This window comes from Topomyia yanbarensis, chromosome 2 (genome assembly GCF_030247195.1).
Source record: "Topomyia yanbarensis strain Yona2022 chromosome 2, ASM3024719v1, whole genome shotgun sequence".
Classification (NCBI taxonomy): Eukaryota; Metazoa; Arthropoda; class Insecta; order Diptera; family Culicidae; genus Topomyia; species Topomyia yanbarensis.
Window position 1 is genome coordinate 405,954,899 of NC_080671.1, and position 26,150 is coordinate 405,981,048.

Sequence of the window (26,150 nt, forward strand, 5' to 3'; positions counted from 1 at the left end):
CTGAACGATCTGCCTTTGTTAGAAACGAAACCACATGTTCAAGCGTATTTGAAACGCCAACCGGTGTCCTCAAGAAAGTCACCTAGGGCCACTTATTGTTATATTATTCATCAACGATATCTGTCCCCGCATCAAGTCTGGAAAACATTCGCACAGTGATTCTCAGAGCGTGTAGACGCTTTGTTTCAGTCTGTGCAATGCAGCGCAGTAAAGTAAAACTAGCTAGTCCGCTTTCAAGGTTATCCTGAATCTTCTTCGCCTCTTCGAAGTTTTAGACTTTTCTCTCCTTTTACGTGTACTTTTTAACAGTTATACGACCAGTACAGCAGTGGCAGTGTGAATCATCTAGTGAGCTGGCCCGTGCAAAAATGAATTCCCTTGACAAAGGCTCGCCTCAAGGTGAGATGGATATCAAAATAAAATCGACTCTCCGGTTCAAGGTATATCCATGCTCATCTACTGGGCCTTACGCGATCTTCTTCCGGGCCAAAGACAAAAAGTGTTTGAATTTATTGCAAATTTCTCGATGTCTGACGGAACGATATTCGTCCGTGACAGAAATATCGAAAATTCGCCCTGATCAGTGGTAGTAAATATTATTGCAGGTTATGGGCCCTTTACGAAGGAGTACAGAGTATATGTACCAGCTAATTGAGTTGAAGTCTGTGGCGTCGTCTCCGATTCGATTTTGAATTGCGAGGATATGGTGGAACACGGGGTTAACTGTTTTGAAGACCCCAATGAAGATACTGGAGTGCAAACGTTTGCATTCAGCATCAGTCTCAGCTGACGGAAAGAGGACATATGTCAACTCACACTCTTATCGGCTGATCCTCTACCCTATTTAACTACCTGCTTTTTGACAAGGTTCGTCTATCTTTTCGTCTTTTTGTGCCGTGGGTTATTAACTGTGCCAATTGCAAACAACTAGGTAACACAACCTCCTATTGTAGCAATAAGACCCATTGTGGGAAATGTAGTGGCAGTCATGTTTATGATTCCTGTGGAAGGGATGTTGAAAAGTGTCTCAACTACTATGGGGGAACTCGACATGATCTCCCGCTATGTCCCGCGTACAAACAACGCGAGAAGACACTGCACCGTCCCCTTCAGGGACGCTTTAAACGATCTTGCCTCCGCGTATAAGACCTTCCGGGATGACGGACTATCCGCTAGCAATCGACAGTACGCGACGTTAGAAACGCTAATGAAAAGTGATGAAAGGCAAGAAATGTAGTTACTGGTGCCGATTCGTTGACGGACTAACTAGAGAAACATCGATGAGCATTGTTTGGGGCAAGGCCCAGCGTATGCGGATCCGAAGCAATACTAACTAGAGCGTGGAATATTCAAACCGTTGGATATTCGCGCCGCGTACCACGATTCTTCAAAGGAAACACCTTTTTCGATGGTGGAGATCTCACTTGCGCTCTTATCGTATAACAATGAAACCCCAGAGCCCGACAGAAGCAAATTCAACTTCAACTATTCTGAAAGACTGTCAAAAAGCTCTTATTGAATATATTTAGTAACTTTTTGGAGGTAACATTGTTCCACATAACTGGAGACAAGTGAGTATCATCGCCATTCAAAAACCAGCCTCCGACCACAACTCATATCGACCGATTACAATGCTGTCATGTATCCGTAAGTTACTTGAGAAAATGATCGTACAAATATTATAGCATCTGTTCGGAATGTTATAAGACTAAATTCAGGAGTTGTTTCAACAAGTACAATAATGTCAATCAATGTACTTCTTACATTTAACCGTACTTGTACTGCACTGTTAACCTCAGATTGCATAGTTGTTTACAAACAACATATCGTGTATAATGGATTTATGTAAATCTGTCGCCAACCTCTTTGGACAATTCAGTATGTACAAAAGAAACTCTTCAAGTGTTCAAAGTTCAAAGAAATATTTTGAAGGGTTTTCGCGATGGCAAAAAGTCGCATAACAAAACAAGCGGTCACTCACTAAAATCAAGCGCCAGGACAACAAAAATGTACCGATAAGTACCGAAAACAAGTTACGACAATCAACACGCAAATTGGCACAAAAAATGGATATTTCTAGCTCAAATGTCCACTATATTTTAAAGTAAAACAACGTAATTTATCATAAACGTAAGCGAGCACCAAAATGTACAGCAAAGCAACCCTCAAAATATCAATTTGCTACCGTACACTTCACCGTAAACACTTTGCGAATGGAGAAATTTATCATTTTGAATGATCGTAGCTTATACTTTATATTTTAGCACTAGTAATAAAGGGGTTAACACCACGGTAGAATGTAAAAGAATCGAACTTTTTATTGGCCTAAAACATGCTTTAGGGTCAAAAAATTATATGTTAAAATATAAAAGACAACGTTCAAATTTTCCATTCTGTTTCAATCCTTCTTATGCATAAACTGAGTGTACTGAAAATTTTAACCGAGTTTTTCTCGAAACCACCTTTTTGAGCTGGCCGAAAATATAACTCGAGCGAGTGATATTTGGTCGTTCTAAAATTTTCAGTGCGGGGACCCGGGGCTATTAAAACCGTGGGGGTAATTCAGATCCCTTCGATTTCTCAGAAAATCATAAGACTTTCTGACTGTCGTACATATTCGTGGAAGCGCCATTTATTTTGACAGATGAATCTCATTCTGCAATTTTTTTTTAGAAAGGCGATACACCGTGTTTCATTTTTTTGCCATCCTCAAAACAGAAAACACTATAATGGCAAAATCGTGATTAAAGCAACAAACAAAAGTGAACAAATAACAGGGATGTATTTTGGAATGCTTGAGGTTCCTAAATAATGAAACGATTTTTGTTTGAGTGAAAACACTGATATTTTCAAGGCGCTCACCACTTTTGGGCGAAATGAGCGTACGGACCCCCTATTCCATCAACCACCATTCAGCGGCTTGCGGCAGCGCACACCAATGCATACGCCATTAACCATAGTTTTTGTAACGCCATTTATTTATTTTTTTTGCTTCTTAAAAAGTTTCTCCTATAAATATTCTTACATAGGTAAACAAAATTCTATTGTAAACAAGTTAAAGAAAAATGACGGTCTGAATTGCCCCGTAGGGAGATTCGAATTACTCTTACTTTGTAAAAGGATAGAAAAGCATAGATGTTAGCAAATCGTCACCTAGCGTTGCCATGGAGTGGTGCAAATGAACCTTCTATGGTACCAAAATGTAATTTTTTTCACGTCTATCCGCCTAAAAGGGCGAATACTACCTAAGTAGGTTCGAATAGCCCCGGAATAATTAAAATGAATAAAATGAACAAAATAAATAAAATGAATGAAATGAATAAAATCGATAAAATAAATAAAATAAAATAAAATAAATAATGAATCAAGTGAATAAAGTGAGTAAAATTAATAAAGTGAATAAAATGAAAAAAATAATAAATAATAATAAAGAAAAAATAGATAAAATTAGTAAAATGAATATAGTAAATAAAATGAATCAAATTAAAAAAATTAATAAGGTGAACAAAATGGATAATGTGAATAAATTGAATAAAATGAAAAATATTTTTTATAAATGATTGAAATGAAAAAATGATGAAATTAACAAAATGAATAAAGTTAATAAAAATAATAAAATGAATTAGACGAATGAAACAAATGAATAACATGAAAAAATGACTTAGGTAAAAATGATTAAAATTAATAAAATTAATGAAATGAAGAAAATTAACAAAATGAATGACATATTTATTTAAAGATTGCATACTTGCAGACGTTTGGCTCTCATGCAAAAAAATAGTTCGTTTCTCTATACTGCCGCTCTACGCATAATTGTCCCATGTGTATATGGAATCCCACAGCACATGGGACAGTTATGCTTATAGCGGCAGTATACTCGTCAGCGATCCAGAGCTTCTGTGTTTGGCTAACCGAGACATCACTCAGTGCTAGACAGTTTCTTTGGGCGTATTCACACGTCGAGTGAACTGTTTGAATTTAGTGTCTAACTGGCGCCTATTTGGTGTTAGTTTGGATATATCATCTAACTGGCAGCAAGTTGGTCTCAGTTACGGACGAGCGGAACACGCAACACTTTTAAAGTTTCCTTATGCGCAACTTGATTAATCAAGATTGCAAAAAAAAGCAACCTTCAAGTAAAACACAATGTTATATGCACTATGGATATTTCATGAATGTAAAAATGGCAACTGGCCACACTGAGATTCGAGTCGACAATCATTTGCTCACCAAGTATGCCTTTTTACTAGTTGAGCCATACTGCTAGTTCAGAAAATAGAGCTAATTATTAAAAGCTTACCAAGTAGCGGCTTATAATTTTGAAATTTTGTGAACCGTTTTTAACCACGTCCAATCAAACCCTATGATAAAGTCGAGTTGAATAGAATTGCATGTAATTTGCTTCCAACCAGTTTCAAAAAGCATCCTGAGTTTCTACCATCCTCCCGGAAAATATTATCTATCAAAACAATGTATAAGAAGCTTGAGCACTCCTACCGAATGCGGATATCATAATCATTTACAATCTGAGAAAACTGTCCTCCAGGTATTATTGCGAAGCGTTATTCTGACACACACACACATACACGCCCGCATACAGAAACCAATTGTCCTTTGAACCGTAAGATCTATATTCCATCTAATTTATCGCCATGCTGCAGCGAATGGCCCTGGTTCGCCACGGGCATTGTTATCCTTTCATTACCGTTTGATCCACTGCTCAGGTGACCACAACGGCCTTTCACATCCACCAGTGGGCATTTATTTTGCCGTTCAGCCAAGCGAAGCATTTCAACAGCAGCAGCAGCAGCTACTCACTTATTCCATTACACGTAGATCACGTGAATAGAAGTGCAAGGAATGACGCCTCTCTGCACCCACTTCTTCTTCTTCTGCTTCTTTATATGCTATAGGAATCCCCGCAACGTGTCGAATTGCCAACCAGGACAAGCGACCAAGTTGTTCTCCGACACGGAACACACACACACCTCTAGTCACTCTGGAAACAATGCGCTTTCAAATCCATTCAGCGGAATCCGAACGGGAGGCAAACCACGCACAGTCACACATCCGCATCGTCCGCTGTTGGATGTGGCCAGAATCAGTGTCTTGCTATACTAGCCACCAGCAGCAGCAGTACAGTGGCAGTGACAGGGACCGGTCAGCTGGTCCGAGAAGTTGTCTATGACGGATCGTGATGCCGGTGTGGTGGTGGCTTTGTTTGAACCTTAGCAGCCTACCGCCAAGCGCGCACGGTGAGCAGCTGTGTAAGCAGTGTGTTGCGGAAATAATATGCGTCTACCATGGGTTCCATTTGTGGCATGTTGATGCCGAATAAGTTTGAGATAGGAGGCAGGTGTTGTCAGATTTGCACCGGTGAATGTAGCACTTGGACCCTCCAATCCGTTAGTTTTTAAATATGCACAAAATATTGGTATTAAACTGTGTCCAACTTGTTTCAAAAATTTCTTCACTATGATTAAGTTGGAACCCTAAAACTACGCCATCATTTGGATTTGCTCTTCTACTTCGTTAGGAAATAACGATGGCTTTTTAACAGCAAAAAAATAATGCTTGTTTTACCATGTTTTTTTGTTTTCTTTTTCAGATCATACTTTTTCCTTGGACATCAGATTTTGACGATTCATGCATTTAAAATTTATTTGGCATAACAATAAAAACTTTGATAGTTAACGGAAATTGATGATTAAAGCCTTTGAAATCCAAGATGACGGCAATAAACATATCATTTTAAATTCGTGGTCAATAGCTGGTGGAAATTAATGATTAAGGCCATTTTGAAATTCAAGATGGCGGCTTCCGGTTACCACGAAACAATGAGAACTACCATCAATATGGATATCATTTGAAAGGGGCTGGCCAGGAGATGACGAAAATGGATGATTGAGGCCATTTTGAAGTTCAACATGGCGAATTCTGGTAACTATAAAATAGTAAGAACTACTATAAATATGGGTATCATTTGAAAGAGGCTGGCCAGGAGATGACGAAAATGGATAATCAGGGCCATTTTGAAATCTAAAATAGCGGATTCTGGTAACCACAAAATAGTTATTCGAAACGCGTCCAATAGGAAATAGAAATAATGAACCGGAAACGGTGACAATTCACCTTTTATTGGACACACTGTCCTCGAGCAAGAATCGAACTGACGATCTCCCAATCTCTAATTGGGTGTGTTAATCACTCCGCCATCGAGGAACTGTGATGATGTCATCACAAATTCCTAACCACAGTCTCAATACCTACAGTGAACCGTTCTACCCCTAATGCCTCTCATAAGCGATGACATCATCACAGTTCCTCGATGGCGGAGTGGTTAACGCACCCAACTAGAGACTGGGAGGTTGCAGGTTCGATTCCTGCTTGAGGACATATCTTTTTTCAGTGTGTCCAAAAAAAGTGAATTGTCACCATTTCCGGTTCATTCTTTCTGTCTATTGCCCACTGGACACGTTGAGAACAACCTTAAAAAAAAGGTAAAAAACAAGACTCACGTCAAAACAAGGAATATACATAAAACAGTGAAAACACCATCAATATGCGTATCAATTGAAGAATGGTGGTCAGTGGGTAACGGAAATTGTTTATTGATGCCATTTGGAAATCCAAGATGGCAGCGCTTTTGGTTACCCCAAAATATTGGTTTGGAACTGAAAAGTTTCTTTTCAATTTTTTTCAAAAAATTCTTCACAACGATTTAGATGGAACCCTAAGACCCTGCTTTCGTTTGGATTTGTTCTGCCCAGTTAGGAAAATTCGATGGTTTTATACAACAAGAAAGTTCCTAAAAAATTCTTTTTTGCGCTTGTTTTGTCGCTTCTTTTCTTTTTTTTTTGTGTACAGATCTTACTTTTTCTCTTCGACATCAGATCTCGACGGTTCATTGATTTTAAAATCATTTGGCATTGCACTAAAATTTTCGATTTCCTTTTCCTTGTCAATGCAGCGAAATTCATTCAATCGAAATTTAACAGACGCAGCCAATCAGTCGGGTATGGCACGATTCATATTCATTTAACACATCAGTTGCTATTAAGCAGATGTTCAGTTAATGGCGGCTCTTGGTTACCACAAAACAAACACCATCAGTATGGGTATCATATGAAAGATTGTGGTCAGTAGATAACAGAAATTGACGATTGAGACCATTTTGAAATTCTAGGTAGCGGTATCCAATTACCACAAAACATTGAGAGCTACCATCAATCAATTGGAGATGACTAAAATGGAATTTCAAGATGGCCGCTTCCCGTAACCACAATACAGTGAAATACATCAATATGGGTATCATTTGAATGGTGGTTGATTAGTAGATGACGTAAATTGATGATTTAGACCATTTTGAAATTCAAGATGACGGTCTCTGGTAGCCACAAAACCGTGAAATACACCATCAATATGGATAGGGGAAGCCGGGGCTATTCGCACCAACCTAAGCAAATCGCCCTTTTAAGTGTGTAAATGTGAAAGAATTTATCGGTCAAAAGTCCTAATTGTTAGTTTGAAACCTCAGCTACATTTTGGAGCCATCAAAATTCATTTGCACCAGTCCATGGCACCGCTAGGCGACGATTTGCAAAACTCTACGTTTTTCATTCCTTTTACAATGCAGGGGTAATTCGGACCTCAGTACGGGCTAGTTCAGACCGTCAATATTTTTAATTTTTTTGTAATGGAATTATGTTTACCTATGAAACATTTTTTACTTCTTACGAAGCAGAAAAAAAATAATTGCGTTACAAAAACTTAATCTGGTTAGCCACAATTGTCGATTAGCAATCGTATGCGTCGCAGCAAACGGAAGATGACGACTGCTGGTTATCATTCACAATCGTACAGTTCTCGACAATTAATTTGATGTAAACGCTCTCATTATGCTCAAATCAGTGTATTTTGATAGGATTCACTTCATCCAACAATTATAAAAAACATGAAAATCACCCTACTATTGGGAATTTGTGATGACATCATCACAGTTCCTCGATGGCGGAGTGGTCAACGCACCCAACTAGAGACTCGGATATCGCAGGTTCGATTCCTGCTTGAGGACATATAATTTCTTGATGTTTCCAACAAAAGGTGAATTTTCACCGTTTCTTCATTCTCACCATTCCGTTCATTCTTTCTCTGTCTGTTTTCCACAGTGGACACGTTCATAAAAATCCTTAGGAAAGGAAAAAAACAAAGACTCACGTCAAAACAAGGAATGTATGAAAATGTAAATTTTACGGTTGTGTTTTGCAGATACCGGAAGCCACCATATTGGATTTCAAAGTAGTCTCTATTATCGATTTCCTTTATCTACTATCACATTTCAATTGACATCCATATTGATGATTTTTAGAGTTCTCTCGCTACCAGAAACTAGAGGTGTGCGCCGATGCATTTTTAATCGGCGGCGGCGTAAGTGACATTTTTGGCCGGCGGCGGCGGCGTTGGCGGCGTCACGCCGTTGGACCCTATCGGCGGCGGCGCGCCGGCGTGTGTCGGCGTGACGAATATTGACGCCTATGTAACTAAAAAATTCTTGACAGTGCAATTCCTTTCCCAAATTTTCGGTTTCTATTGTAACAGACTTCACAGCACATACAAACAAACGTTACAGCTTAAAGAAAATCTAAAAAAATCATCGCCCACGATGTACTAGCGACATCTGTTGAACACATTGCACAAAATGTAATTCTCGCAACCATATCAAATTTTTTTTTTCAAACGAAGCTCCAATAGTGCCCACCCTGCTTGCCAAATGCAAGATAATAAATGAAAGGTGGAACTATTTTTACAGTCGTAAAATTTGAAGAACGAAATAGAAAAATTGTCGATGTCGCATACTACGACTTCGCATGAAATAATGATTGCAATGGACAAATTTGAAGAATGTATTTAAATGACCCATAATAATTATTTATTGTTCTATATTTTGGAAATTAAGCAACGGTAAAATAGTTTTTGTTTTGTTTGAGCAAATTAATTGTTGTTGTCGTTTCATTGTTTTTTGTTTCTATTTAGTCATCTTTACCGTAAGCCCGGGGACAATTGACAGCTCCCATATATTGAATTCATTAGCAAATTTTAGGGTGATTTGGTGATGTCATAGCGGCTCGAATGGAGCAAAATTTGAAAAAGGCGCATCCCATTTATTATTTTCCATATCTGTGTAAAATAATCAATTTAAGCATTTCTACCATTTCTTTTAGCTGCTAGAATAAAAACACAAATTCTATTCAAAACGAATTATTAAGCTTGATGGTGATGTACTTTCATTGGCCAAAATGTTTTTCATTTACATTTCGCGAGATAAAAAGCACCAATGATTTAACGATTTCAAACTTCACACAACAAGAAAACCAAAACATGTTTAGGAAGGTAGAGAGCCGGTTGTTAAAAACAACGACTTCCAGAGCAATATATAATAAGATTTATGTAACTTTGCTGACGGTTTTCAGTTAGGGATAAATTTATTCTCTAATAGTTTTCTTTATTCACATTTTGGAATAAGCTTTTTCTAAATGTTGTTCTAGCCGCATTGACGGCGTTCATAACACACGTAACGAAACACGCTTTTCTCTTGAAACTTTTTCGTTTCGTTGTTCATGGTACTCATACAGAGAAGGCATACTAGCGCCACCATCAAATCGGTGGTGCATATATGAAACAAGCACTATCTGTCAAGTTGTCTCTGGGTTGTTTACCGTCGCTCTTTTAGAATCCCGCAGATACCCTACCCAGGTACCCTAATGTCACTTTTAATGATCGTGTAAGGACACCTTTCAAGGTAGACACATTACTTCATTTTTCAGGCTGGTGTTTACTTTTACTTCTTGTAAGTACAAAATCGCCACGATGATAAGGAATACGATTCCCTGGCACTACATTTTCTTACAACGTACGATCTGCTTCTATCTTGAGTGCAAAGTATGCTCGATGTGCTGGAATCATACAGATCTACACCCTGACGAAACCTAAATATACAGTTACTATGAATCATAATCATTCCACGACTTGACGTGTTAGCTCCTGTTAGATTGAAACTGATCACTAAACAAGTCTCCTTGAAAATGGTCTGAGCGTATCTCTAGTTTTCGTAGCACCTGCACCCCGCCAATTTCTCCAGCAGTTCCGAGGACCAACAAATTCTAATTCATTGCATACATTCGATACACCGAATCAATTAAATTACTAACATCCTGTTATGTGCTTACTCACCGATCGGCATCGTGTTGTAACTTAAGAAATGGTTGCGAACAACTCCCACCTTGGGCTCTTCGACAAGAATAAATTTCACATTTCCGGCCCATATTGTTTGTTTTGGTTTGCATGAGATTAAAAAGACCGTAACGTTTTCGGGTGGGTGCGGAAACTAAGTAACGTATTTAGCTCTGTGTCAAAATCTCTTCACTAACGCCACCGATTTGTAATTGAAATCGACCGTTTTTTTTCTACGAGTGATGAAAATTCATCTCGTGTTACGTGTTATTTGTCTGTGATACCGGGCTGGTGCATCTGACACTGGAAGGCTTTCTTGAGTGGGGCTAGATCACACGATGAATAATTTATGAGACTAGAAATCTAACCCTCTGCATCGCCACATCTGTGCACCAGCGTCGCGAAAAGTCAAGATCACTTTGCTCAACTATTCTTCGAGAAATTTTTTTTTAAAATAGGTCACGATTCAATCAATTATAAATAAACCTCGTATTGAAAATAATTTTTGTGTTTTCACAAAACTAGTTCACGCAAAAAAAGATGACATTATACTCAAATGTTTAGTAGTGTCTGAATATGCTTAATATTTTTATGATTCTAATTCATAACTCGATGAAACATTGATTTGTGTTAACTTCATTGACTAATACAGTCAAGAATTGAACGACGTGCAAGGATTTTCGTAAATTCTCGTCGTGTTATCGTGATATTTTAGTCTTGAGCTTACCGTTGGATTTTTTACACAGAGTCACGTGTCTTATAGTTATCTAAATTATTTCACGGACATGAATTGTGGCTAGGTAATGTATTTTGCTCAGCGCAGTTTCATTTAATTCCGAGCATTTCTATGAATGTCAACAAAAGAACAACATGGTTACAGATCCTAGTAATGTCTTTGTATCTAATGCTCGTGCCTATGAAACTGGTTGCTAGCAGTTGTACACAATAGCTCACATAGAAATTTGAAAACCAAAAAGCAGAGCGAATAATCCATGAATAATAGTCTGAGTTTCTTGTAATTGTTTACGTAAGTATAATAAGATTGTGGAAAATTAATTACTTCATGAATTACATCATGAACAGCTTCACGAGCTCAACTGGTGAATCTTGTGTAGCATATTAGGAATTAAGATTCGGTTAAAAAATCAATGAATAATACACTGCGTTCCAGTGAAATTGATTACGTGCAAAGATTAGGATCAGGCACATAATCGTAAATTTCAGGCACATATATCTTGAAAGTGGAAGTTTTTTGTTTAATTTGTGGACCATTTCACGCACACGAATGGTGAATTGAAACTTATATGCTCACAATCATAACCAGTTGACGAAGCAAGAATTGATATTTGAATTATCTAACGAGTGTCGTGTAATGGTTTTCGAGAAAATATCAAGATTATTTTAATTTTGTAATCCAATTGACGACCACTAATACCAAATAATGATCAAGATGTGATAAATCATGAATCAGTTAACGTCGTATATTCGGTCCATAGACAATGTTCCTAGATTTGTAGATAAAATTATGAGTCAACAATTTTAGAGTTCGCGAATTGTCGGCGCGGGAAAAATGCATCGGCGGCGCGCCGCCGATCTACCGGTCGGCGTCGGCGTACGTTAAAAATTACCGGCGGCGGCGGCGTGGCGCGGCGGCGCACAGGTCTACCAGAAACCCTCTTCTTGGATATCAAAATAGAGAAAATCACCCATTTCCTTCATATACTTACCACACCCTTTCAAATGACATCAATACTGATGAAGATCTTCACTGTGTTGTGGTACCGGTAAGCTACCATGCTGGATTTTAAAATGGTGTCAATCATCAATTTCCGTTATCTACTGACCACCACCTTTCAAATGACAGCCACGTTGATGATATTTTATGATAATTTATTTTTTATATCAACCATCTTGGATTTCAAAATGGAGTCATCTATACGACCCCGGTTATGTACTCGGTTCAGTTTACGTTCAAAACCAAATAGGATGGCCATCGTGAATAAGGTGCACCTTATTCGAACAAAACCTGTTCGGTGCATGTAACCAGTGGGAACCAATCACGAACGAACTTCAATCGGATGATTTTGAATCTCTTTCGTATATGTGTAAATAAAAATGGTAAATAAAAATAATAGTGAGTCAGTCAGTGCTCACATGTGTCGTGTGAACTGTATGAAATTTTTTTGTGTCTAACTAATGTTAATTTGGGTACTAGTTTAGATACACCGTCTTACTAGACACCAATTTGATGGTAGTTACTGATGTAATGAACTCGAAACGCAAAAAATCAAACCTAATATAAAAATAAAAGTTAATGAAGGAAAAGACTTTCATGGTTTACTAGCGCTGATAAGGGCTAATTCGTTTACAAAAGAAAATGTTCTCTGGGTGGAATATTTGTGTTCCAATTGGCTCCCGTTACTAGCACGGAGCTGCACAAACTAACTATTACCGTCAGTCCACGGAGCCTACGGAATCCTAATAATCATCTTCTCTCCCGATGTTGAAATGTAGTCACCACGGCCATCCACAAAGTCTGACTAATAGAAACCGACTAAAATCGCAATTCTTTCTGTTCAAGATTTGCGGCTCGGTGCATGAAATTAGCGGTGATCAATCGCGACCTGGCTTCGGTCGGGTGTTTTAAAATCCGGTTTGTGAGTGCTACTTTCTAACCATCAGAAATGAAAATAAGTGCCTCTGCTGGTAGTAGGTAACGGCACAAACTGATGCACATACCAGCCGTTTAAAGCGAACGGAGCATCTGTTCAAAGGGTTGTAACAATACCGAGAAGGATTTTTTTTATTCAGTTCGTTTATTTAATAGGCACAAATGCGTTAGCTTGGCGGTGCCAAATTCTTTATTTTACATTTTCAATATCTTAAAACTAAAAGGTAGATGAGAGACATATAGGGAAAATCGCGACTTGCCAGGATATCACGAGCTGGAACAACGCACAGAGGAGTAATTGGGGTCGAAACCTGGCCAAAATTATTTGCTGCTGCAATTGTTGTTATTATGCCTTAATATGAACTAAAAATAGACAATTACTAGTTTTTGGGACAATTTGGCATGTACCCACCTACCAGTGCAGAGGTCAATTTTCTATATCCTTTCGAATATTAGTAATTTCTAGGTGATCTTTTTGAATTTTCGAGTTGCATAAACATTTGATCAGTGGGAAAGGGTGCAGAAAAGGGACGCCTGTGCATATTTTCATAGAGATACATTTTGGCATTTTGGCACCTCAAATTAGTAAAAATTTCAATATTTTCAAATCGTTTGGGATTGGTAGATCGGACAAGATCGGAAGAGTTCGAATATTTTTTGTATAGCTGAAATCTTGTTTTGTAATACTGCTTCAGCAACTTTGCCGGATCTAGCCGTATAATGTAACTGTTTTCTCATTCAAGTTTGGAATAAAATGTTTAAAAAAGGTATTTTTTAAAGTTGGTGCAATACACAGCACGTCTACTTTTTTAGTTAGTTTTAAGCTGAAGTCAAACAAACGGTTGTGTTGAACTACGTTTATAATAATATTGTCTTATTTAATACAGTCATCATCACTAGAAAGCGATTTTGCTGAATATATAACGAAAACGATTAAAATATCCCTTAAAATATCACCATTGGGCACACATGCAAAAAAATCTTTAGCCATTTTTGATATAATCATAATTTTGCCACGTTATACAGTAGGTTCTTAGGCAAGTAAAAAAATATAACGAAACAAAAAAATCTAAAAATAATATTTTGGTTTTTGGTTAAGAATTTGTTCTAGTTACTCCTCTGTGCAACGGGTGGTGTACCTCGGGCCCGGAGGGAATCCTTTAACTGCGATCTGGCGCCACAATACCCAGTGCGCGCCCAGGCAACGTGATCGATGTCGTGATAACCTTCATTACAAGCGCACCGACTACTCTCTGCGAGTCCAATACGCCGCAAATGCGCATCCAATGTGTAGTGGTTGGACATAAGCCGAGACATTACATCCAATCCCCCCCCCCCCCCCAAGGAAGAAAATATTTGTGAGCTATATTTCCTTCTCGGTATTGCTACAACCCTTTGAGAAGATGCTCCGTTCGCTTTAAACAGTTCAACACGATAGATAATAACACAAATTTGTTGCGAACATAAATTTAAAATTTTTCTCGTCATTCAAGGTTCGGTTGGTGCACCATATTGACGGCTCTGACCGAGATGAACTGGAAATTTTCACCATTTTCGAGTACTTTATATATGTTTTTCTACCATTTAATTCCACTATGTTTGTTTTTAGTTAAATGCACGACTTGACCAAGCAAAGAATTCTATTATTGGCTATGATGTATTCTACTAGGTTCTTAAAAAAATTTCAAAAATATTTTTATGCTTGTTTCGATCCCTTAGGGTAATTTTAAATGTTTGGAATGAAAAACCCTTTCCTTATAGAAAATATTCCGTAATTACTAAAATTGGGTTAAATGATGTAATTTTTTATCGAACTGTGTAAGGACATATCTACTCGACTAATAATTACTTTTAAAGTTTTTTCATCACATCTTATTCCTTATGAAGTAGTGAAACGATTTTACATAAATCGGAACATTGGAATAAGTATTACTAAAATTTCCACGACATTGAACGTAAGAACCAATGTTGGGGAGATTTGACCAAGATTTTATGGGGAGACTTGACCAAGTGGTAATAAACTGAAGAAAGATACAAAATTTCTGATATTTACTATGCTTTGGTATCTACTGTTAATGCTTATCACGCCATAAAAAATCCCACCTCAAACATCAGTCTATATCTTTTAGTATTAGTAATCAAAGTTAGTATTAATATGGTTAATTTTGAAACGTGTGAACTGTAATCAGTACAGATAATCCTTAAAAGGAAAGGCATTTAAAAAATCGAGATTTATGAAACAAAATATTTTTTACTACTACCTAAGGATCTCGAAAATATAGAAAAAAAGGATTACAATATGTTTTATGTCATTAATTTTTGTCCTGATTTTTAAAAATTGTCTTAGTCAAGTCTCACCAGGCCTTGGTCATGTCTCCCCATAGTGGGGACACTTGACCAAAAAAAAAACGTTCACAGAAAGACTTTTATAACTTTAGCAAAAATAATTTCACAATTCTGCAAAAAATCATGAACACGCACAATACCATTGCACATCATATCTCAATGAGTTTTGAAGGATCTTTTTTAGAGAGTTATGTAGGTTTAACTGAAAACCTGGTTAAGTCTCCCCATGTTGCCCTACTCGAAAAAGAGAAGTTTAGTTTTTGGTTCTTTTTAAACTCTGGGCAGCCGGCTACCGCGAGTATCCAATCTTCCCTAAACAAAAGCAATTGAACACCACACAGCCGACTGTGGGAGTATTGCCTAGAAAAGCTAATTTTATCTGCGTAATGGGCCGGATCACTATATATTGCGACAGTATTTAGACAGAATTCGCTACTTCTTCTCTACGATATATTTATTGGGTTGAAAACTACCGAGTGATAACACATTATACAGACAAAGATAGCGCGAGATGTTATAAATCAAGGAAAATATTTCTTATTTTCCACATCGGATTGTTTGTGGAATACAAGTATACAAGCGATAATAACGAACACTGAAGGGAAATATAAAGGATTGTTAACCTGATGTACGGGCTTGTTAGCAATAACGAAGCTTGAAATTAGGTTCATAAAAACAGACGCGGCGAATTCTAAGTACGTATTGATGACCCGTGATCATCGATACTACTCAGATTAGTCTTATTGAGGCTAACTTCCTATTCATTTTTACGGCAATATTTTCTCGACTAGATCTGTTAGCACCCCCTCATTCTGCTACTATCGGCAAAAGGCTGATAGCACCCAGTCGTCGCCGGTCTGGGGACCAAATGTCATCAATAGACTTAGACTCGCGTGGAGGCATGAGATTGGAAACCTATGAGAATTTTGTTATCCCACCGTTTGACGACCTAAACACAAACAAAAACAGGTATTGGAGCTAAACTATTTAAGAGTTATTGAAAGCATTTTGTGGTGTTCTGGTGGGTTTTGCAATATTTGAACCCATGAGAATTTGTTCGGATAATTTACGGCCTCCAATGCACAGTGGTCCAGAATGCAAATTTTGCAGGAATTTTGAGATTTTACTAAAACTAAACAACTTAGCCTTATTAAGTCTTTGGAGAAGTTTTCGTTGTTTATGAGCCCCCTCTTTTTGTTGAAACAACAGTTAGGGTGGTTCTAATTTTACCAAGATCAAAAAATTAACTATTGAATAATTCTAGCTAGAGCCAAACGACCTTCAGCGAAGTTTTAGAACGACAAATTTTGGAAAAGTTTGCTGAAGACATGTAAGCGCTATCTGACATACTTTTTATTTTCCAACAAATTTAAAGTCGGAGCTTAGGGTGTTTCTTAGAAATACAGTTTTATTCAAATAAATTTTGCTGTATTCATTTAAAACTGAAGTAGTCTTCAGACAACTTTAAAATTGTTTCAAGGCGAATAATTTGTTTCATGGCACCATATATCTAACTATTTCCGTTGAAAAGTTATGAGCACTTTTTCGCCAAAAATGGGGTTGTTTGGAATAACAATATCACTCATTTGGGGCAAACAAAAGATATTTATTTTTGAACTTTAAATAAGGTTATGATTAGAGTTATAATTGAGCAAAAAATGGCGAATACGATATTTTTTTTAAATTTCATAAAATTGATTTAAAAAATCAATTTTTAAAATATTAAGTGCTTATATCTTCTGAACAATAAAAGCTAGAATTTTGATGTATTAGAAGAAAATGTTCGTCTTCAAAAACTCTGAAAAACATCTGAAGGATAGGTTGGAAAAAAAAGAAAACTGAAAAAGTTATATTAAAAATTTTGTTTTTCAGGAATTGACACTTTGTAATATGTTTAAATTACTTTCACGGTGAACAATATAAAAAAACTTAAATCAGAAAATTAACTTTTTAATGGTTCGAGATAGAGTTTCGCTGTCTTCCAGAAAATTGAAGAAAACTGAAGTTTTAAAAAACTTTGTCGAAGACACTGAAACTCTATGTCGTGTACTTTTCATTTTACAAGAAATTTACCAAAAAAATTTAGGGTGTTCCTAAAAAAATGGTTTTCTTTGTATAACTTTTGCAGTTTTGATTTTTCATTTAGACCACTTTAGAAATACTTTCAGATATTTTGAAGGAGAACAATTTGTCTTAATATATTGAACCTCTAGCTTCACTCATTAGAAAGTTATATATACTTTTTTCTAAAAATAATCTATTTTTTGAGTAAATATTGCAAGATATAAAAAAATATCGTATTTGCCATTTTTTGGCGATCTATACTACAAAGCATGCTAATTCATATGAAAGCAACGGTATTTAATGTTAAGTGCCCGAATATTTGAAAAAGTTATATTTTTTATATAAAAGTTCTTATAACTTTAAAACGAAAAAAGTTAAGTAGGTGGTGTTTAAAAGCAAAATATGCGCCCTAAAATAATCTTCAAGTTGTCCACAGGGTACTTTAGCGTAAAATAAAAACTTCAAAAGTTATAGAAATAAAACCGTTTTTTAAGCAACACCCTAAAGCTTACATTTGAATTTCTCGTGCAATGGAAAGTATAAAAGCTAGAGCTTGCATGTCTTCAGTAAATTTGTCTAAAATGTGTTGCTCTACAACTTCATCAAAGACAGTAAAGCTCTATCTCAAGCCGATGAAAAGTTCTATTTTAAATATTGCTAAATTTAGAACCACCCTAGTATCGGTTTGAACAAATAGAAGGGGCTTGCAAAGTACAACAACTTTGCCAAACATATTGTAAGGCTAAGTCTAAGAATTTTAGCAAAAAGTTAAAATTCCTGCTAAATTCGCATCATGGACCACTGTGCAATGGGTAGGTTAATAATAGCAAAAGTACAAAAATAGGCACATTGCCCTAAGTAAATTTATTTGTAGAGGTTCTAATTGTTTTAACGACTTAGCATATTTTCATAATGTATCGGTTATGTGTAGGACGAATGCTAGTAATCATGCTGAATTTAATTTGTGCATTGCAAATCTACCACAGCAAGTCAATACAGTAGTGATTGACTTCAAAAGCAGTGTTGTTCGTCTCTCCATTCGCGAAGTGGGAACATTCAATTAAAATTGGCCTCTATGTCATGAAAGTCGGTAATATGACAAAGCACCAATTCTAACACCGAAAAGTTGCTCTTTGTTGCTCTTTATTTCTGGTGACACCTGGATCTTTTTTCCCCAGAGCTTTATAACGGTGTTAGAGTATTAAAGATATATTTAGGTTGCCATACAATGAGGGGCTACATTATGCAACCAAGTCGAAACGATTTTTTCATACAAGCTTGTATACAGATTGCTACATGTCAATTGTATCCGAAGCAGGGTCCTCCAGTAACTGAGAGTCAAAAAATACAACTTGATTTCTGACCGAGCAGAAGACCCGAAACGGTTCCGAACATAATTATGGCATTACAGTTTATCCCTCCCTATTCTTGTCATCAATTTGTACCATCTGCTCACCAGTCTGGAAGAGACCCAACAAACAATAAAATTAGCCATCGAAAACTAGCAACAAAACGAGGAGTAAAATGCTAAACGCAGCAAAAATGGTAACACCATAAAGGTAGCCGGACCGGAGCGGGACGGAGAGCAAGAAACGAAAACACCCTTAATCGCCTAATTGTGTTCCTTGTTTACCTTCTTCCACAGTACAGCACAGCACAGTCACTGACTATTTATATTTCAATTACAATTTTCCCCGCTTCCTCTTCAGTCCATGGTTTTCACACCATTTGATAGGCCCCTGTAGGTACTCGGTAACAATAGCAATAACAGGAATATATTTCGTGACATTGGCGCTAAAAATTGTTAACTTTTTTGTCCTCTTCCCCTTCTGTCGGTTGTATTATTATTGTTATTATTATCGGAGATCGCGTGTTGTACTTTGCCGGGTTCGAAACCATTATTACTTCCCTTCTGTCGTCTCGTTCCTTCAACGTTGCTCTCGTGGCCCATCGCCTTCTCCAGCCGATCGGATCAGCAAATTTATTCATAAAAGCGAAGCAACCCCTATTAATTCGCGTGATTTTGCCCTCCCTTCATCAAAGCTGGCTCCGGTACGGCAGCAATAAAGAGGAAAAAAAGTGAAAAAAAAACTGTTTCGATGTCTGTGTGTTGGCTGATTGTTTTCCACCCTTAATATTATTTTTTTTTTTTCAATCCTCGCTTCCCGCGGGTTTGGCGGTACGGGGTGTGGTACCACATTATTCCTCTCTGACATTGTGCGCGTTATTTGGTCAATAAATACATTACACACCCGAACCGGAACCGAACTGAACTGAACTGAACTGATCCCGGTCGTCCGTCCTTAATGCCGCCTGCCTGAAGCATGTTGTGGCTCTGGGGGGAGCACGACCGGGCGCCGCTCGCTGATCAGTATCATTACGTCGCGCGTCGTCGCTGCGAAGCAGAACAACCCTGAACCCGGGGAGGGGTCCGCCGGAAAACGGGATACAGAGCTGAAGTGTAATTATGTCAGAATTGACTTGGTTCGTGCCAAAGCTGTGGTAGCTGGGGGAAAATATAGTTTTCACTCGGATGATTTGTTATTGTAATTTAAAAGTTGCCGTGGGCCCGTCAATAACCGACGGGTCGAATACGATGACTTTAATTATGTGTAAAGCTGCACGAAAAATTAATAAATTCCCATCTAACGTCATCATCATCAAGTTTACCGAAGCACACCTCTCAACCTACAACCCTGCTGTCAGCGGCGTATCCCTCTTTGATACGCACCGGTGAAATCGAAACGAGGACAAGCTTTATAAATTTTCTAGTAAGTACAAGCCCGCGCCACACACTCGCTCGTCGGCTCGATCCCTTTTCAATTTGTACGCCGACGTCCCATCTTACTCACCCCAACCACCATCCAGCCAGCAAGTTCGCAGTGAAGAAAGACGCGGTGTGGTTGCGACAACGGTGCGGCGGCGACGGCGGTTCCTCATCATCCCATTTAACCAAATTCCACTCATTTAGTCCTTGATAATCATATTTCACCCTCTGTGTCGTTGTCATCGTCGTCCCTTTTTGGCCATGCGTGGTTGGCGTACTCGTAGTAGTCGCAGTCGTCGTCGTCGTCGTCCTCATTGCCATCCGGTTTTGTGATCTGGATTGTTGTTGGCCGTAATCATCGCACTGTGTACGCTTTTGTGTGTTTTTTTTAATTCTTCGGCTTCGGCAGATTTTTCTTCTCGTCGAGGAAACGGGATATTGTATAGGGTACCACGCGGCAGCAGCACACGGCTGAGTTTTGTTGGCGAGGGGTTGATGGCCGGATTTTTATGCCATGTGTGCGCGTTGGCTGCTGCGATGGGAGAGGGATGCAATGACGACAATAACAGAGGGTTGCAATGAATTGATTTCGAATCGAGATGGATATTAATGGTTGTTGATTTTGTTGGATTATTACATTTGAACAATCGGTGGTAGGATTTTAAGTGCGCCGGGTTTTTATAGTTTTCAGATTGGCGAATTTGGTGATTACGCCGGGTAGTGCGAGGGGAATGGTAATGAATATTTACTGTTGTGTGTTGAATTTTATAGGAATATCAATTCAAACACTATCATAACGAATGCGGTCAAAGAGATATCGATTTTTTAACCGATGATCCCGCCATTTAACGTATAATCCTAAAATTTATTCTCACAGTTTTTTATTCCAAATTTCAATGATGATCCGAGTTGTTGGTGAGTTCGGCAAGTACATACTAGTACAAATATCTGCATCGATTGCTTCGGTTTATTTGGACAGATTTGTGGCACTGAAAAACCTTTCTCCGAAATAGCTGCCCACAAACCAATTCAACACCTTTGGCTCGAATTTCGATTTGCCGGCATATGTATCATTGCCTAGTGCTTTGATTCAATATTACCAGCCATCGTTTCCACTTAATTTATGGTGCGAAGCTCTAAAGTACTATTAATCATCCAAAATGATGAGTTTTTCATTTGCAAAGTGTTTACGGTGAAGTGTACGGCAGCAAATTGGTATTTTCACGAGTTCTGTTGTTGGATATTTTGGTACTCACTTACCTTTATGGAAAATGACGTTGTTTTTCTTCAAAACACTGTGGACTGCTGAGTTCAAAATACCAAATTTTCGTGTTGATTGTCAAGCTTTGTTGTAGGAACATGTCATTGTAGAACTTTTAGAATTTTCCGGAAGTAGAAATCCCGAGGAGTTTGACAGCGTATCGAATATAGTTTTTAAAGTTTGCATATAATTTATGGAACTTGAATATTTTGTAGGATTTAGAGTGTTTATAGAATTCGAACAATTTGGAAGATTTGATAAATTAAGAGGATTCTACGAATTTTTAGAACTTGAAGAATTTAACAAAGTTGGAGATTTTTGAGAATCTGAACGATTGCTTGAAAATTTGACTAATTTTGAAATTATTTCGATTGTTCAGAGATCCTACAATTTTTAAAACTTTTAGTATTTGTAGATAGTAGATTTTTTTAAATTTTTGGAATTAATTTTTAGTTTCACAAGGTCAGAATTCTTAATTATTAAAATTTTGATAATATTTAGCTTTTTTTTTTTAAATTTTTTGAGGAATTTGATTTTTTTTTAATTTTTCTATTTTTCTAGATTTTTTTTGTTATTCTGATATGTTTAGAATTTGTAGGATTAATGGAATTTTTAGAGCTTTTAGAATATTAAACCTTCAGAAGTTTGTCGAGATTTCCAAATTGATAAAATTTTGCGAAATTTGTGAATTTTGTTCCGAAAATTTAGAGGATTTAGGAATTTCGAAGTTGTTTAAAAAAGTTAAATTATTTAGAAAATAACGTCTTCAAATTCTGTACAATTTTTGAAATTGATAGATTAGTGAAATTATCAAAACGTTCAAAAAAATTTGAATTTTTTAAAGAATTACGTTTGGACATCTTTATTTTAGGTTCTTTAGATTTCTTAAAAAATTTTAAGACTTCTCAAATTTTTTGTATTTTTAATTATTTAGGATATTTATATTTTTAGAATATTTTATTTTTTTAAATGTTCAAAACCAAAAGAGTAGTGAAATTTTTACAGGTCTAGAAATATTTGAAAATTCTTAGAATAAAAAAGTTTTTTTTTGATGTATTATAAGTGTCTCATTTTTAGCAATTTTCAGCGTATTCAAATAAAAAATATATTTGGAATTTTCGGAATTGTTTACCTTCTTAGCATTTTTAGCATTATTATAACTTTTTAGATTTGTAGATATTTTAATAATATAAATAAAAACCATTGGCTTCAGAATTTTTAAAAGTTTTAAGGATTCTGGAAATTCTAAAACTCTAAAAAAATTTAAAGTTTTTTGCAATTCTAAAAATTTTAAATCATCTGAAAATTTATAATAATGCTAAAAATTCTAAAAAAGCGTGCAATTCCCAAAATACCAAAAACCAAGCCTTTTGAAACATCCGAAAATTGCAAAAAAATATCATTTGCGGAAATTCAATTTTTTTTAAATTAGGACATATTGAAACATTTCAACAAAATTTAACAATTTTAAAAAAATACATAATTTAAATTCTGTAGGCCTTTTGAATTTAATAGAATTTGTAAAATTTTCGAAGCGTTAAGAATTTTTAGTTTTCAAAACTTAAATTGTTTCTGCTATTTCAAAATAAAATGTTCAAAATTTTTGGAATGGTTGAAATTTTTGAAAATTTTATATTTGGTCAGAAAATTTATAACTTTTTTTGAAAGTAGTGGTATTTTTTTTTTATTTCAGGATTGTGAAACATCTTCATTTCTAAGCATTTTAAGAATTTTCTGAAACATAGAAATTTTAAGCCCTGAGAACTTTTTGGAATTGAATAATAACTTATATTTTGAAAATTGTTCTGAGAATTTATGATATTCAGCGAATTGAAATATTTTAAAACTATAAATCTGTTGAATATTCAGAAAATTGCAAAAATTTAAAACTTCTAATAATTCAAAAAATTCTAAAAAATTATAAAATATCAAAAAATTTGGATTTTTTGAAATTTTAAAATTTTTAGAATTTTTTATAATTATTAAAAGTTTAAAATTTTTGCAATTTTTCTGAATTTTCATCAGATTTATAGTTTTTGGAATATTCATAAATGTTGATATTTTTAGAATGTTTGGGACTTTTACAATTTTCAAAAGTTCTAGAACTTGTTGAATAGCAAAATCTAAAAAAAATATTTTTTTTGAATTTTGCAGAAAGTAGGAGAAATTAGAGAGTAAAGTCACTAGTTTAGAATTTTAGAATTTTTAATTATTTAGAATATTTTATATTTATAGAATTTTTTTTTTAAATGTTCAAAACTTTTAGGAGTAGTGAAATTACTACTAGTTTACAAATATTTGAAAATTCTTAGAATTTAAAATTATTTTTTTTGGATGTATTATAAGTGTCACATTTTTAGCAATTCAAAAATTTTAGGAATTTTCAGAACTGTTTACCTTTTTATCATTTTCAGCATTATTATACATTTTCAGATGATTAGCAGACAATAATTCAAAATAACTAGCATCGTGATTTTTAAAAGTTTTGAGAATTATGAAAATTCATTATGAATTTCAAAATATCGGAAAATTTATTATAATGCTAAAAATACTAAAAAGTGAACAATTCCCAAAATACAAAAAAAACCAAAGCTTTTGAAACATCCGAAAATTGCAAAAAAATGTAATTCGTGGAAATTCAATTTTTTTTAAAAAATTAGGACATATTGAAACATTTCAACGAAACTTTTAAAAATTAAAAAGGAATTTTTAAAAAATACGCAATTTAACGAATAATAGGCTTTTAAATTCTGTAGGAATTTTGAAATTAATAGAATTTGTAAAATTTTCGAAGTGTTAAGAATTTTTAATTTTCAAAACTTAAATTGTTTCTGCTATTTCAAAATAAAATGTTCAAAATTTTTGAAAATTTTATATTTGGTCAGAAAATTTATAACTTTAAGATTTTTTGAAAGTAATGGTATTTTTTATAATTTCAGGATTGTGGAACATCTTCATTTCTAAGCATTTTAAGAACTTCCTGAACCTTAGAAATTTTAAGCCCTGAGAACGTTTTGGAATTGAATAACTTATATTTTGAAAAAAAAATGTTCTGAGAATTTACGATATTCCGCGAATCGAAATATTTTAAAACAATACATCTGTTGAATATTCAGAAAATCGTAAAAAATTTAAACTTCTAATAATTAAAAAAATTCAAAAAATTCTAAAAATTTATAAAATATCAAAAAAATTAGATTTTTTGATATTTTATAAATGTTTAGAATTTTTTGAAGTTTTTTCATTATAAGAAGTTTAAAATTTTCTGAATATTCAACAGATTTATAGTTTTTGGGACTTTTACAATATTTAAAAGTTCTAGAACTTGTTGAATTGCAAAATTAAAAGAAAAGTATTTTTTGAGTTTTGCAGAATGTAGACAATTTAGAGAAATTAGAGAGTAAAGTCTCTAGTATACTCTCTAATTTCTCTAAATTATCTACATTCTGCAAAATAAAAAAAAAAAATTATTAATTTTTTGTCACAAAAAGCCACTTTGCATACGTTGTTTTTCCAAAAATGATCTAGACTGTCTTTTGCGAAGGGTCAAACTTTTTTACCAACATTTTTCAAATGGCTATAGTCCAAAAATAACATATCCTATACAAAAAAAAATTTGTAGGCGTGATTTTCGCAAAATTAGTCCAATAATTAATTTTTGGCGACAGGTAGGAAACATAATTACCTTGGAACAAAATGTCACCCAAATCAAAGATGTGTTATTTATAAATCTAAAAGTTGATTAAAAAGTTATAAAGTTTTTAAAATCGATTTTTTACAGTGTAGGAGTCGATGACAAATTTTCTCAATATTTTTTATTCAAAAATTGAACTAATTTTGTGAACATTAACTCCTGCAACCTTTTTTCAAGGATTTCTCATTTTTAAACTATTTTAAGTTGGTGCAATGCACAGTAACACCATCATTTACAGTTAATTTTAGGCGTAAGTTGTACAAATAGTTGTGTTCAACTACGTTTGTAATAATAATGTCTTGTTTAAAAAAGTCATCACTAGAAAGCGATATTGCTGGATATATAATGAAAATTTAAAAAAACCCTTAAAATATCACCATTTTGCATCCATACAAAAATTCTTTAACAATTTTTGTTATACTCCAAATTTTACCACGTTATTCAGTAGGCTTCCAGGCATGTTAAAAAAATATAACGAAACTAAAAAAAATAGTTTGGTTATTGGCCAGGAATTTGTTCTAGTTACTCCTCTGTGGAACGGGCCATATTTGACCGAACGGGTCATATTTGACCGAACGGGTCATATTTGACCGAACGGGTCATATTTGACCGAACGGGTCATATTTGACCGAACGGGTCATATTTGACCGAACAGGTCATATTTGACCGAACGGGTCATATTTGACCGAACGGGTCATATTTGACCGAACGGGTCATATTTGACCGAACGGGTCATATTTGACCGAACGGGTCATATTTGACCGAACGGGTCATATTTGACCGAACGGGTCATATTTGACCGAACGGGTCATATTTGACTGAACGGGTCATATTTGACCGAACGGGTCATATTTGACCGAACGGGTCATATTTGACCGAACGGGTCATATTTGACCGAACGGGTCATATTTGACCGAACGGGTCATATTTGACCGAACGGGTCATATTTGACCGAACGGGTCATATTTGACCGAACGGATCATATTTGACCGAACGGGTCATATTTAACCGAACGGGTCATATTTGACCGAACGGGTCATATTTGACCGAACGGGTCATATTTGACTCTGAACGGGTCATATTTGACTGAACGGGTCATATTTGACTGAACGGGTCA

The 26,150-nt window shown here is 35.5% G+C and overlaps 1 protein-coding gene and 1 non-coding gene across 16 annotated transcripts in view; one reads left to right on the forward strand and one right to left on the reverse strand.

Moving 5' to 3' along the window:
* Positions 1-26,150, reverse strand: part of LOC131685024 (protein groucho) — a 518,750-nt gene that overhangs the window by 220,986 nt on the left and 271,614 nt on the right. The gene's annotated exons all lie outside the window — the stretch shown is intronic.
* Trnas-aga (transfer RNA serine (anticodon AGA)) lies at positions 6,323-6,395 on the forward strand. Its single transcript has one exon. It is a non-coding gene; the product is annotated as a tRNA-Ser (tRNA).